The following is a 15,204-nucleotide window of genomic DNA, read 5'->3' as shown; positions in this document are numbered from 1 at the left end:
AGGGCTCTAGTATGGGAATTCCAATCTTAGAATTTTTAATGTCCAAACAAAAAATGTTTCCTCATTAATAAAGACACGTTTTCGTTGAAGCTTCATCACCTTTTGTGTCGAATGGCACTGTGTTATCATCTCATTAATCTTCAGTGTTCTTGAGAGGCAAGAGTATAGAATTATCCATCCCATTATATTGTCCTTTACTTATCATAATTGATTCAATATCATGTTATAAAACATAAGTTCTTTACCTTTTATTCTTCTTATTGTTAGCCAAAGACTAACAGTTTTTCATTCTGAATTATAATATTCTGTTATTTTGGTGCATTTTTATGTTATTTTTAAAATTGAGATACAACTGACATATAATATTATATTACTTTCAGGTGTACAAAATAATAATCTGATATATGCATATATTTGTGAATTGATAATCACAGTAAGTCTAGCTAACATCCATTGCCACAAATGCTATAATATTTTTTCTTATGGTGAGAACTCTCTTTTTGGATGATAAATAATTCAACATTTATTAAATATATATTATGTATCATGATAAACAACAGTGACTTCAGTCTTTGAGGAAATAGTCTAGGAGAGGGGAGAGATAGAAAAAAATATCTATAATATTTCATCAGTGTTATAACATTACAGAAATATTGGATCATTAGTGTGATAACCCCCAAGAGATAAATAAAAGAAGTAAGCTCCAAACCCATGTATATGCCCACCCTAACAGTATTGGCTTTTTTTTACAATTACAACTCCACACATATTGGCTGCTATAAAGTGTCTGTGGAAGTTTGGGCCTGTACTTTTTTTTTTTTTTTTGTAGTGTCTTTGTCTGGTTTTAGTATCAGGGTGATGGTGGCTTCATAGAATGACTTTGGGAGTGTTCCCTCCTCTTCAATCTTTAGGAAGAGTTTGAGAAGGATAGGCATAAGTTCTTTGTATGTTTGGTAGAATTTCCCAGTGAAACCATCTGGTTCTGGTTTTTTTTTTGCTGGGAGTTTTTTAAAATTACAGATTCTATTCACTTGATGAGAACTTTTAAGATCTACTCTCTTACCAACTTTCAAACATACAATACAGTGTTATTAACTATAGTCACCATGTCAACTGTAGTATATTACATCCTCATATACTCTTTGGGCAAGTTTTGGCTTTTGAACTCTGGCCCCTAATCTCATAATGCCTTCAAAACTGATGGTACATTCCCTTGTTTGGCAAATGCTATCAGGAAAAAGCAGCTTCAATGCTCCAGCCAACTCTTTGAGTTCCCACTTTCCCATGAAATTTGACCTAATGATGTCATTCATTACTAGTTTGCCAAAAAATTTTATTGTTTTTAAAAAGATACTTTTAAAAATCCAGAATTGTAAATTGTTTCCAGTACAAGACTTTGTCTGAAAACATTATTCAGATTAGGTCACTGTATTTCCCAGTTCCTTGGCGTAAGTTTAGAGGGGTTAAAGACCTCTATGGTAACTCTTAATCAATGGGAAACATGAGTTGGAAAAATCCTCACATTGCCCTTCAAAGGGACACTTTTTTTTTTTAATTAATTAATTAATTTATTTATTTTTGGCTGTGTTGGTTCTTCGTTTCTGTGCGAGGGCTTTCTCCAGTTGTGGCGAGCGGGGGCCACTCTTCATCGCGGTGCACGGGCCTCTCACTGTCGCAGCCTCTCATTGCGGAGCACAGGATCCAGACGCGCAGGCTCAGTAGTTGTGGTGCACGGGCTTAGTTGCTCTGTGGCATGTGGGATCTTCCCGGACCAGGGCTCGAACCCGTGTCCCCTGCATCGGCAGGCAGACTCTCAACCACTGCGCCACCAGGGAAGCCCCAAAGGGACACCTCTGAAATGCATTCCATGTAGTTCTTCAGAATATCCATGTTGGGATTGATCTCCAGTTTCCCACAAGGGTAACCAGCTCAATAATTCACCTTTTTGACTTTTCTATTTCCCTCTTTTACTCTCCCTTTCCCCCCTCTCCCTTCCTCTGGCTTCTTGTCATCACTTCTCAAATAACTATGTGCATCCAAGTCTCTTTTCTGAGAAGGAAAACCCACGTAGAAACATTTTCTACAAAGGAGCTTAAGACCGTACTACTTCTCTCTTCATTTCAATTAACCTTTAGAGAACTTACATTATAGCCAATGTTTACGTTAGGAAACATATAAAGGCAAAATTATCATTGCATGCATGTGATACATTTGTATATTTGGATTTCTACTTTATTATAATTGAATTTCTATGGATTCTATATTGATTTTATATTGAATTCAGTGAAGTACTTTTCACAGGAACGTTCATATGTTACTGGATAGATTATGATTTTTGAGTTACCACATGATGGCAGTGTCTGCAAGCCTTTATATCTTAGGTTTGGCCTTGTGCTGCATCCTCGGGAACTGTGTTCTTTAATCTGTTCTTGGAATGAACAGTCTAGCAAATGCAGGCAGAAAAGTCTGTATAACCTTCACCAATGCACAGCCCACTCAGGCTAGCTGAAGTCACCTTGACATGTACCCAGATGTTAGGCTTCCTCACTCATTCACAGAGGCTTGTAGACCTGGCCAGGTGTCCCACAACCAAACCAGCCTCTTCCTCATTACCACTGACTATATTCTATCACCACTTGTTTCTCTTTGGCCTGTTTAGGAGCTACTTTCAGGGCTATGTTGTTGGGAGTTGGACAATTAGTTATGTAGACATGTGGACGCATGGCTCAGGCACCCAGGCAGGAACTCACTTGGATGATGCTCAGACATATGGACAGTAAACGCACTCCTTTTCCATCTCTCTGCTCCAAAACAATACGGATAGTTAGATACTGTTTGACCCAAATGGCCGTAGAAGCAGATACTCAGCCTGAGACTTTGGACTTAGACCAAAGTTCACTTGGCCTGTAAAGCAATGATACATGAGACGGTGACAACCCCTAGCATGTAGTAGCATCACACTTACCTAAACCAAGGGTGGACAAACTATAGCCCATAGGCCAAATCCGCCCTATGGCTTACTTTTGTAAATAAAGTCTTACTGGAACATAGCCACACCCATTTGTTTACCCATTGCCTATGGATACTTTTGCTGAATAGTTGTGACAGAGATCTGTGGCCTGCAAATCCTAAAGTGTTTACTCTCTGGCCTCTTATGGAAAAGTTTCCACAGACAAGGAGAATGGTGGGGAAGGTGGAGAAGAGGAGGAAGGAGGAGGGCTCCTTTGTCCTCACAGCCTGACTTCCTTGGACATCTTCCTACTGCACCTCCATTTTTCTCTTACAAGCTGCTCCATTTCCTTCCTCACTAACAAACAGGCACACCCAATCACTTTCCTATCTGACTGAATAAATCCCTTTGAAACTGGTCCAACTGGCTAAACTTCTGTAGAAAAGGGGTTGTACCTATGTTAGGAGAGGGTCCATGTTTGGGGGAAGTACAAGAATGCCAAGCCATTAGCGAGCATCCTCGGATAATACCATGAAGAGTTATTCACTTTCATCTTTACTTATCTTTATTTTCTAATTATTATAAAAGATACTCGTTTCATTAAATATATATATATTAGGGAACAGGCTAAAATGTTAAGAGCTCTTCACTAACAAAGCACTCAGGAATCCTCGCTAAGAGAAAAATACTTGAAATATACTTGGTTTATACTGCTTTGCTTACACTTGTGCCATGGATTTTCTAATTTTCTTGTTTGCCAAGGAGACTTAAGCCACCATAAGCAACCTTACACCCGGGAGAGATGTACCAAGAAGAGAGGCCAGGAAAGCCTTCAATGTGGGGAGGCCCAAAGAAAGCTGGGGGAATGTGTTAGGATGTGACTGTTGGGTGACTGGCTTTTTCTAACTTCCTCTCACCCTGCACCACACAGCCATATTCGTGCTGTAGTCACCAGATCTGGGACGACTCTGCTCTCCCAGAAACAGCGGGAATTACTTTCACTTTCAATTTCAGTTTTATCCCGTTACTCTACAGGAAGGGAGGACTGGCTTGCTCAGTCTGTTTTAGCTTTGATAAAGGAGGGACAGAAAGGTGCAAGGAGCAAGTGAGCAAGGGGTGAGAGGCAAGGTGGTGTAACAGTCAAGAAATCTTTGCCAAATCATTGCCATTGGTGTGTGTGGAGCAGGTATGTCTATCTCTTTTATGTGCAACCCAAAATTGATTTCTGATTCAAAGTGACAATTGAGAAAGGGCAGGTTGCTTATTGTCTGGGGTGCAGAGGTCTATGGCTGGCTTTCGTTTGGAGGACGCTCAGCTTCTCTGGACCAGTAAGGTCTGCAAAGTAAGGGGCACACTCTGTCTCCCTGGATGTGCTGCTCCTTGAAAGAGTCCTCATGCGAGCTTGCCTGTCTTGCTTTATCAAGCTCTGTGGCTGGCATTAGAATTCAGAGAATAAGACAGTCTCTGCCAAGGAGGTTATAGGCAATTATCATCTAAAGAGATCGTTTCTTTGAATCTTTCTATCAGTCATACTTAAGAAAGCTTCATAGCGAGAGCTCTGAAAATATCTATGTAGAGATAAATGTAGTCCCCACATAGCTGATCTTTTATTAGTTAAAAATTAAAAATCTCTTCAAAACTCTCTTTTTCCTTCTCTCTCTCTGGCTCCCCCTCCTGTCTCTTCCCTCTCTCTTCTCCCCCATGCCCTTGTGTTTGTAGGTTTGTTTTTCATAGTTACATTGGAGTCTTTTGTAGCATTTAAAAAATCTATACAATCTGGGTTTAACAACCCCTCTGGATGATTCTTCTGTAGATCAAATTTTGAAAACCAATCCTGAGCAGGACTGAACAGTTGTACTTTGTTAATTGAAGTTAAAAATTCTGTAGCCTATTCACAGCTAAGAAATCACAGATCTGCAGATCTGTTTTTTTTTGTTTGTTTTTGTTTTTGGTTTTGGTTTTGGTTTTTTTGGAGCAAAGAGAACAAAGAAGCAGTTTATTGAGGCAAAGGCAAAAGGAAACACTCAGAGGAGAGTGTGGGGCACCCCTGCAGGGTTTTTTGATTCCCCCTTTTATCTTATTTTTAGCCCTTTGAATGGGTGGGGTCTTTTTTTTTTTTTTAACGTTTTTATTGGAGTATAATTGCTTTACAATGGTGTGTTAGTTTCTGCTTTATAACAAAGTGAATCAGTTATACATACACATATATCCCCATATCTCTTCCCTCTTGCATCTCCCTCCCTCCCACCCTCCCTCTCCCACCCTTCTAGCTGGTCACAAAGCACCGAGCTGATCTCCCTGTGCTATGCGGCTGCTTCCCACTAGCTATCTATTTCACATTTGGTAGTGTATATATGTCAGTGCTACTCTCTCGCTTTGTCCCAGCTTACCCTTCCCCCTCCCTGTGTCCTCAAGTCCATTCTCTAGTAGGTCTGCGTCTTTATTCCCATCTTGCCCCTAGGTTCTTCATGACCTTTTTTTTTTTTTTTTTAAGATTCCATATATAAAGTTGTTTGCAGTTGTTCCTCTCACATCTTCCTACAGCTTCCTTTAGTCTTCACTCTAAAGAGGGGACTGGACAATTGCAGAAATTATAATGTAGCTGCTAGAGGCCCATGTTTTCCTTTGTATTCTTTACTCCCCACACTGAAGAATTAGACAAAAGGAGATGGTGCAGGAGCAGTTTTTGAATGTGCTTGCTGCTTTGCTCTGATAAAAAATTTTAATTTGTAGACCTTGTTTCTTAGTAACCTAGAGTTCACAGACTGTGTTCAAATGCACCAAATGGACCAACTGGTTCAGTGCAATTATTGTGGATAAATCTTCATCTAATTCAACAAACATGTACTGAAATCCTATTTTGTGTTGCATGCTATGCTCGGATATAAGCTTATAGTATTTAATTTTATTATCAAAACATTCTCCAGGCTGGACCTATAATTTTTCTCACATTACCCCTATAATTATCTTTTTTTTCAATTTAATTTTATTTATTTATTTTTATACAGCAGGTTCTTATTAGTTATCTATTTTATACATATTAGTGTATATATGTCAGTCCCAATCTCCCAGTTCATCCCACCACCACCACCACCCCCAATCTTTAAAAACTTAGGTTTAACTAGGTGAGACTCCTTGTTTAAGGCCACATGAGTAGTAACTGATAGAGCTGTTCTTTCGGTTTTCTTTTTTTTTTTTTTTTGGTATTTTTTTGATAGTATTAGATGCATCTTGAATATTTGACCTATAAATATAAAACTGAATATTTGAGATATTTGAATATAATATCATGTTTATATATTCTGATAATGAAACATGCATAGATATTATAGGAAACTTCTAATATAATAGCAATCAAAAATATGCCAGGAGACCCATGGTATAATTGTGCTTTTAATACTTAATTTTTCAAATCAGACTTTGCCTTGGAAAACAATGACAAGGAACTCTCATATCCTTTTCACCTAGATTTACCCGGTGGTGATCTTTTGCTAGATTTGCTTTCTCTCTCTAAATATATGTATATGTCTCTCAATGTAATGTAAAATGATATTTGCATTTTTATTCTTATTCTTATTCTCATTTCTGGGACTAAGTTGCAAAAAAACCTGACCCTTCTTAGCTAAGTACTTCAGCCTGAATCCCTTAAGATACAAGACATTCTCCTGTCTCCTGCCTTCTCTTTTTGAAAGGGAGGCTGCATCCTTTTTATTGACCTCATTCCCACACAGCTGCTGCTTCTACTTAACACTCTTCTATACCTGCAGGTAAAAGATGAGCACGTAGGATCACACTAAAGTGTTAGCACATTTTGGTGTATGATGGTCACTTGAAAGCTACCACTGGTTATTGATAAAGGAACTTATAGGATAACCAATGTCTTTGAAGAAGATTATTCTGCCAATTAATTGGTTGCAGTGGCATGGCACAGAGAAATAGATTGTCTGCTTTTTTTCTTTTAACTTTTTTATTGTGAAAAAATATATTTAACTTAAAATTTACCATTTTAACCATTTTAAGGGTACAGTTCAGTGGTACTAAGTACATTCACATTGTTGTGCAACTACCACCACTATCCATCTCCAGATATTTTCACCATCCCAAATGGGAACTCAGTACCCTTTAAATAAACAATAACTCCACATTCCCTCTCCCTGCAGCCCGTGCTAGACACTATTCTACTTACTGTCTATGCATTTGACTATTTTAGGTAGCTCATATAAGAGGAATCATATTATATTTTTCCTTTTGTGTCTGGCTTATTTCAATTAGAATAATGTCTCCAAGGTTCATCAATGTAACATAATAGAATTTCATTCTTTTTATAGCTGAATAATATTCCATTGTATGACTTGCCACATTTTGTTTATCCATTCATCCCTTGATGGACATTTGCGTTGTTTCACCTTTTGAATATTTTAGATACTGCTGCTGTGAACATTGGTGTACAAATATCTGTTCAAGTCCCTGCTATTAATAATTTTGTGTATATACCCTGAAGTGGAATTGCTGGATCAAATAGTAATTGTATGTTCAATTTTTTGGTGAACCACCATAGTGTTTTCCACAGTGGTTGCATCATTTTACATTCCCACCAGCAATGCACAAAGGTTCCAATTTTTCTACATCCTGGCCAGCACTTGTTTGCCTTTTTTTTTTTTTTTAACATCTTTATTGAAGTATAATTGCTTTACAATGGTGTGTTAGTTTCTGCTTTAAAACAAAGTGAATCAGTTATATATATCCATATGTTCCCATATCTCTTCCCTCTTGCATCTCCCTCCCTCCCACCCTCCCTATCCCACCCCTCTAGGTGGTCACAAAGCACCCAGCTGATCTCCCTGTGCTATGCGGCTGCTTCCCACTAGCTATCTATTTTACATTGGTAGTGTATGTATGTCCATGACACTCTCTCACCCTGTCACATCTCACCCCTCCCCCTCCCCATATCCTCAAGTCCATTCTTTAGTAGGTCTGTGTCTTTATTCCCATCTTGCCACTAGGTTCTTCATGTCCTTTTTTTTTTTTTTTTTCCTTAGATTCCATATATATGTGTTAGCATACTGTATTTGTTTTTCTCTTTCTGACTTACTTCACTCTGTATGACAGACTCTAACTCCATCCACCTCATTACAAATACCTCCATTTCATTTCTTTTTATGGCTGAGTAATATTCCATTGTATATATGTGCCACATCTTCTTTATCCATTCATCCGATGATGGACACTTTGATTGCTTCCGTGTCCTGGCTATTGTAAATAGAGCTGCAATGAACATTTTGGTACATGACTCTCTTTGAATGATGGTTTTCTCAGGGTATATGCCCAGTAGTGGGATTGCTGGGTCGTATGGTAGTTCTATTTTTAGTTTTTTAAGGAACCTCCATACTGTTCTCCATAGTGGCTGTATCAATTTACATTCCCACCAACAGTGCAAGAGTGTTCCCTTTTCTCCACACCCTCTCCAGCATTTATTGTTTGTAGATTTTTTGATGCTGGCCATTCTGACCGGTGTGAGATGATACCTCATTGTAGTTTTGATTTGCATTTCTCTAATGATTAAGGATGTTGAGCATTCTTTCATGTGTCTGTTGGCCATCTGTATATCTTCTTTGGAGAAATGTCTGTTTAGGTCTTCTGCCCATTTTTGGATTGGGTTGTTTGTTTTTTTGTTATTGAGCTGCATGAGCTGCTTGTAAATCTTGGAGATTAATCCTTTGTCAGTTGCTTCATTTGCAAATATTTTCTCCCATTCTGAGGGTTGTCTTTTGGTCTTGTTTATGGTTTCCTTTGCTGTACAAAAGCTTTTAAGTTTCATTAGGTCCCATTTGTTTATTTGTGTTTTTATTTCCATTTCTCTAGGAGCTGGGTCAAAAAGGATCTTGCTGTGATTTATGTCATAGAGTGTTCTGCCTATGTTTTCCTCTAAGAGTTTGATAGTGTCTGGCTTAACATTTAGGTTTTTAATCCATTTTGAGTTTATTTTTGTGTATGGTGTCAGGGAGTGTTCTAGTTTCATACTTTTACATGGACCTGTCCAATTTTCCCAGCACCACTTATTGAAGAGACTGTCTTTTCTCCACTGTATATGCTTGCCTCCTTTATCAAAGATAAGGTGACCATATGTGCGTGGGTTTATCTCTGGGCTTTCTATCCTGTTCCATTGATCTATATTTCTGTTTTTGTGCCAGTACCAAACTGTCTTGATTACTGTAGCTTTGTAATATACTCTGAAGTCAGGGAGCCTGATTCCTCCAGCTCCATTTTTCGTTCTCAAGACTGCTTTGGCTATTCGGGGTCTTTTGTGTCTCCATACAAATTGTGAAATTTTTTGTTCTAGTTCTGTGAAAAATGCCTGTGGTAGTTTGATAGGGATTGCATTGAATCTGTAGATTGCTTTGGGTAGTAGAGTCATTTTCACAATGTTGATTCTTCCAATCCAAGAACATGGTATATCTCTCCATCTATTTGTATCATCTTTAATTTCTTTCATCAGTGTCCTATAATTTTCTGCATACGGGTCTTTTGTCTCCTTAGGTAGGTTTATTCCTAGATATTTTATTCTTTTTGTTGCAATGGTAAACGGGAGTGTTTTCTTAATTTCACTTTCAGATTTTTCATCATTAGTATATAGGAATGCAAGAGATTTCTGTGCATTAATTTTGTATCCTGCTACTTTACCAAATTCATTGATTAGCTCTAGTAGTTTTCTAGTGGAAGTTTTAGGATTCTCTATGTATAGTATCATGTCATCTACAAACAGTGACAGCTTTACTTCTTCTTTTCCGATTTGGATTCCTTTTATTTCTTTTTCTTCTCTGATTGCTGTGGCTAACACTTCCAAAACTATGTTGAATAATAGTGGTGAGAGTGGGCAACCTTGTCTTGTTCCTGATCTTAGTGGAAATGGTTTCAGTTTTTCACCATTGAGGACAATGTTGGCTGTGGGTTTGTCATATATGGCCTTTATTATGTTGAGGAAAGTTCCCTCTATACCTACTTTCTGCAGGGCTTTTATCATAAATGGGTGTTGAATTTTGTCGAAAGCTTTCTCTGCATCTATTGAGATGATCATATGGTTTTTCTCCTTCAGTTTGTTAATATGATGTATCACGTTGATTGATTTGCGTATATTGAAGGATCCTTGCATTCCTGGGATAAACCCCACTTGATCATGGTGTATAATCCTTTTAATGTGCTGTTGGATTCTGTTTGCTAGTATTTTGTTGAGGATTTTTGCATTTATGTTCATCAGTGATATTGGCCTGTAGTTTTCTTTCTTTGCGACATCTTTGTCTGGTTTTGGTATCAGGGTGATGGTGGCCTCATAGAATGAGTTTGGGAGTGTTCCTCCCTCTGCAATATTTTGGAAGAGTTTGAGAAGGATAGGTATTAGCTCTTCTCTAAATGTTTGATAGAATTCGCCAGTGAAGCCATCTGGTCCTGGGCTTTTGTTTGTTGGAAGATTTTTAATCACAGTTTCAATTTCAGTGCTTGTGATTGGTCTGTTCATATTTTCTATTTCTTCCTGGTTCAGTCTCGGCAGGTTGTGCATTTCTAAGAATCTGTCCATTTCTTCTAGGTTGTCCATTTTATTGGCATAGAGTTGCTTGTAGTAATCTCTCATGATCGTTTGTATTTCTGCAGTGTCAGTGGTTACTTCTCCTTTTTCATTTCTAATTCTATTGATTTGAGTCTTCTCCCTTTTTCTCTTGATGAGTCTGGCTAATGGTTTGTCAATTTTGTTTATCTTCTTGAAGAACCAGCTTTTAGTTTCATTGATTTTTGCTATTGTTTCCTTCATTTCTTTTTCATTTATTTCTGATCTGATCTTTATCATTTCTTTCCTTCTGCTAGCTTTGGGGTTTTTTTGTTCTTTCTCTAATTGCTTTAGGTGCAAGGTTAGGTTGTTTATTCGAGATGTTTCCTGTTTCTTGATGTAGGCTTGTATTGCGATAAACTTCCCTCTTAGAACTGTTTTTGCTGCATCCCATAGGTTTTGGGTCATCGTGTCTCCATTGTCATTTGTTTCTAGGTATTTTTTGATTTCCCCTTTGATTTCTCCAGTGATCACTTCGTTATTAAGTAGTGTATTGTGTAGCCTCCATGTGTTTGTATTTTTTACAGATCTTTTCCCGTAATTGATATCTAGTCTCATAGCGTTGTGGTCGGAAAAGATACTTGATACGATTTCAATTTTCTTAAGTTTACCAAGGCTTGATTTGTGACCCAATATATGATCTATCCTGGAGAATGTTCCATGAGCACTTGAGAAAAATGTGTATTCTGTTGTTTTTGGGTGGAATGTCCTATAAATATCAATTAAGTCCATCTTGTTTAATGTATCACTTAAAGCTTGTGTTTCCTTATTTATTTTCATTTTGGATGATCTGTCCATTGGTGAAAGTGGGGTGTTAAAGTCCCCTACTATGATTGTGTTGCTGTCGATTTCCCCTTTTATGGCTGTTAGTATTTGCCTTATGTATTGAGGTGCTCCTATGTTGGGTGCATAAATATTTACAATTGTTATATCTTCCTCTTGGATCGATCCCTTGATCATTATATAGTGTCCTTCTTTGTCTCTTGTAATAGTCTTTATTTTAAAGTCTATTTTGTCTGATATGAGAATTGCTACTCCAGCTTTCTTTTGATTTCCATTTGCATGGAATATCTTTTTCCATCCCCTCACTTTCAGTCTGTATGTGTCTCTAGGTCTGAAGTGGGTCTCTTGTAGACAGCATATATATGGGTCTTGTTTTTGTATCCATTCAGCCAGTCTGTGTCTTTTGGTGGGAGCATTTAATCCATTTACATTTAAGGTAATTATTGATATGTATGTTCCTATTCCCATTTTCTTAAATGTTTTGGGTTTGTTGTTGTAGGTGTTTTCCTTCTCTTGTGTTTCTTGCCTAGAGAAGTTCCTTTAGCATTTGTTGTAAAGCTGGTTTGGTGGTGCTGAACTCTCTCAGCTTTTGCTTGTCTGTAAAGGTTTTAATTTCTCCATCGAATCTGAATGAGATCCTTGCTGGGTAGAGTATGTTGGTTGTAGGTTTTTCTCCTTCATCACTTTAAGTATATCCTGCCACTCCCTTCTGGCTTGCAGAGTTTCTGCTGAAAGGTCAGCTGTTAACCTTATGGGGATTCCCTTGTGTGTTATTTGTTGTTTTTCCCTTGCTGCTTTTAATATGTTTTCTTTATATTTAATTTTTGATAGTTTGATTAATATGTGTCTTGGCGTGTTTCTCCTTGGATTTATCCTGTATGGGACTCTCTGTGCTTCCAGGACTTGATTAACTATTTCCTTTCCCATATTAGGGAAGTTTTCAACTATAATCTCTTCAAATATTTTCTCAGTCCCTTTCTTTTTCTCTTCTTCTTCTGGGACCCCTATAATTTGAATGTTGGTGCGTTTAATGTTGTCCCAGAGGTCTCTGACACTGTCCTCAGTTCTTTTCATTCTTTTTTCTTTATTCTGCTCTTCAGTAGTTATTTCCACTATTTTATCTTCCAGGTCACTTATCCGTTCTTCTGCCTCAGTTATTCTGCTATTGATCCCGTCTAGAGTATTTTTAATTTCATTTATTGTGTTTTTCATCGTTGCTTGGTTCCTCTTTAGTTCTTCTACGTCCTTGTTAAATGTTTCTTGCATTTTGTCTATTCTATTTCCAAGATTTTGGATCATCTTTACTATCATTATTCTGAATTCTTTTTCAGGTAGATTGCCTATTTCCTTTTCATTTGTTAGGTCTGGTGTGCTTTGACCCTGCTCCTTCACCTGCTGTGTGTTTTTTTGTCTTCTCATTTTGCTTATCTTACTGTGTTTGGGGTCTCCTTTTCACAGGCTGCAGGTTCGTAGTTCCCGTTGTTTTTGGTATCTGTCCCCAGTGGCTAAGGTTGGTTCAGTGGGTTGTATAGGCTTCCTGGTGGAGGGGACTAGTGCCTGTGTTCTGGTGGATGAGGTTGGATCTTGTCTTTCTGGTGGGCACGTCCACGTCTGGTGGTGTGTTTTGGGGTGTCTGTGGCCTTATTATGATTTTAGGCAGCCTCTCTGCTAATGGATGGGGCTGTGTTCCTGTCTTGCTAGTTGTTTGGCATAGGGTGTCCAGCACTGTAGCTTGCTGGTCGTTGAGTGAAGCTGGGTCTTGATGTTGAAATGGAGATCTCTGAGAGATTTTCACCATTTGGTATTACGTGGAGCTGGGAGGTCTCTTGTGGACCAGTGTCCTGAAGTTGGCTCTCCCACCTCAGAGGCACAGCCCTGATGCCTGGCTGGAGCACCAAGAGCCTTTCATCCACACAGCTCAGAGTATAAGGGAGAAAAAAATAGAAAGAAAGAAAGAAAGAGGATAAAATAAAATAAAATAAAGCTATTATAATAAAAAATAAGAAAAAAAAATTATTAAGAGTAAATGTATTCAGAAAAAAATTTTTTTTAATTTTTAAAGATAGATTTATTAATTTTTTATAATAAAAAATAAGAAAAAAATTATTAAGAAAAAACTTTATTAAGAAAAAAAATTTTTAATTTTTTAAAATAAAAAATATGAAAAAACTTATTAAAAATATTTTTTAATTTCTAAAAATAGAAAATAAGGAAAAAATTATTAAGAAAACATTTATTAGGAAAAAAAAATTTTTTTTAAGTAAAAAAAAAAAAACAAAAACGGACGGACCTAACCCTAGGACTAATGGTGAAAGCAAAGCTATACAGACAAAATCTCACCGAGAAGCATACATATATCCACTCACAAAAAAAGGAAAAGGGGAAAAATTAATATATCCTGCTCCCAAAGTCCACCTTTTGAATTTGGGATGATTCGTTGTCTATTCAGGTATTCAACAGATGCAGGAACATCAAGTTGTTTGTGGAGCTTTAATCTTCTGCTTCTGAGGCTGCTGGGAGAGATTTCCCTTTCCCTTCTTTGTTCGTACAGCTCCTGGGGTTCAGCTTTGGATTTGGACCCGCCTCTGCATGTAGGTCGCCTGAGGGCGTCTGTTCCCCGCCCAGACAGAACGGGGTTAAAGGAGCAGCTGCTTCGGGGGCTCTGGCTCACTCAGGCCGGGGGGAAGGAGGGGTACGGATGCGGGGCGAGCCTGCGGCAGCAGAGGCCGGCGTGACGTTGCAGCAGCCTGAGGCGCGCCGTGCGTTCTCCCGGGGAAGTTGTCCCCGGACCACGGGAGCCTGGCAGTGGTGAGCTGCACCGGCTCCTGGGAGGGGCAGTGTGGAGAGTGACCTGCGCTTGCACACAGGCTTCTTGGTGGTGGCAGCAGCAGCCCTAGCGTCTCCTGCCCGCCTCTGGGGTCCGTGCTGATAGCCGCGGCTCGCGCCCGCCTCTGGGGTCTGCACTGATAGCCGCGGCTCGTGCCCGTCTCTGGAGTTCGTTTAGGCGGTGCTCTGAATCCCCTCTCCTTGCGCACCGCGAAACAAAGAGGCAAGAAAAAGTCTCTTGCCGCTTCGGCAGCTGCAGACTTTTTCTCGGACTCCCTCCCGGCTAGCTGTGGCGCACTAGCCCCCCTCAGGCTGTGTCACGTCGCCAACCCCAGTCCTCTCCCTGTGATCCGACCGAAGCCTGAGCCTCGGCTCCCAGCCCCCGCCCGCCCCGGCGGGTGAGCAGACAAGCCTCTCGGGCTGGTGAATGCTGCTCGGCGCCGAGCCTCTGTGCGGGAATCTCTCCGTTTTTCCCTTTGCGCCCCTGTTGCTGTGGGATCCGCGCTGATAGCCGCGGCTCGCGCCCGTCTCTGGAGTTCGTTTAGGCGGCACTCTGAATCCCATCTCCTTGCACACCGCGAAACAAAGAGGCAAGAAAAAGTCTCTTGCCTCTTCAGCAGCTGCAGACTTTTTCCCGGACTCTCTCCCGGCTAGCACCGAAGCCCGAGCCTCAGCTCCCAGCCCCCGCCCGCCCCGGCAGCTGAGCAGACAAGCCTCTCGGGCTGGTGAGTGCTACTCAGCACCAATCCTCCGTGCGGGAATCTCTCCGCTTTGCCCTCCGCACCCCTGTGGCTGCGCTCTCCTCCGTGGCTCCGAAGCTTCCCCCCTCTGCCACCCGCAGTCTCTGCCCACAAAGGGGCTTCCTAGTGTGTGGAAACCTTTCCTCCTTCACGGCTCCCTCTCACTGGCGCAGGTCCCGTCCCTATTCTTTTGTCTCTGTTATTTCTTTTTTCTTTTTCCCTACCCAAGTACGTGGGGATTTTCTTGCCTTTTGGGAGGTCTGACGTCTTCTGCCAGCATTCAGTAGGTGTTCTGTAGGAGCAGT

General features: G+C 39.8%; 1 protein-coding gene across 2 annotated transcripts in view; it reads left to right on the top strand.

Moving 5' to 3' along the window:
* Positions 1 to 3,993: 3,993 nt before the first annotated feature.
* Positions 3,994 to 15,204, top strand: part of GBP6 (guanylate binding protein family member 6) — a 32,925-nt gene continuing 21,714 nt past the window's right edge. For both annotated transcript variants that reach the window (XM_036831887.1, XM_036831882.1), the window contains exon 1: positions 3,994 to 4,136. The gene's annotated coding sequence lies outside the window, so the exon portion shown is untranslated. The remainder of the gene's footprint in view (positions 4,137 to 15,204) is intronic.

The sequence above is a fragment of the Balaenoptera musculus genome, chromosome 1 (genome assembly GCF_009873245.2).
Source record: "Balaenoptera musculus isolate JJ_BM4_2016_0621 chromosome 1, mBalMus1.pri.v3, whole genome shotgun sequence".
NCBI lineage: Eukaryota > Metazoa > Chordata > Mammalia > Artiodactyla > Balaenopteridae > Balaenoptera > Balaenoptera musculus.
The sequence above is the reverse complement of the archived record's forward strand: the minus strand, read 5'-3'. Positions and strand labels throughout refer to the sequence as shown.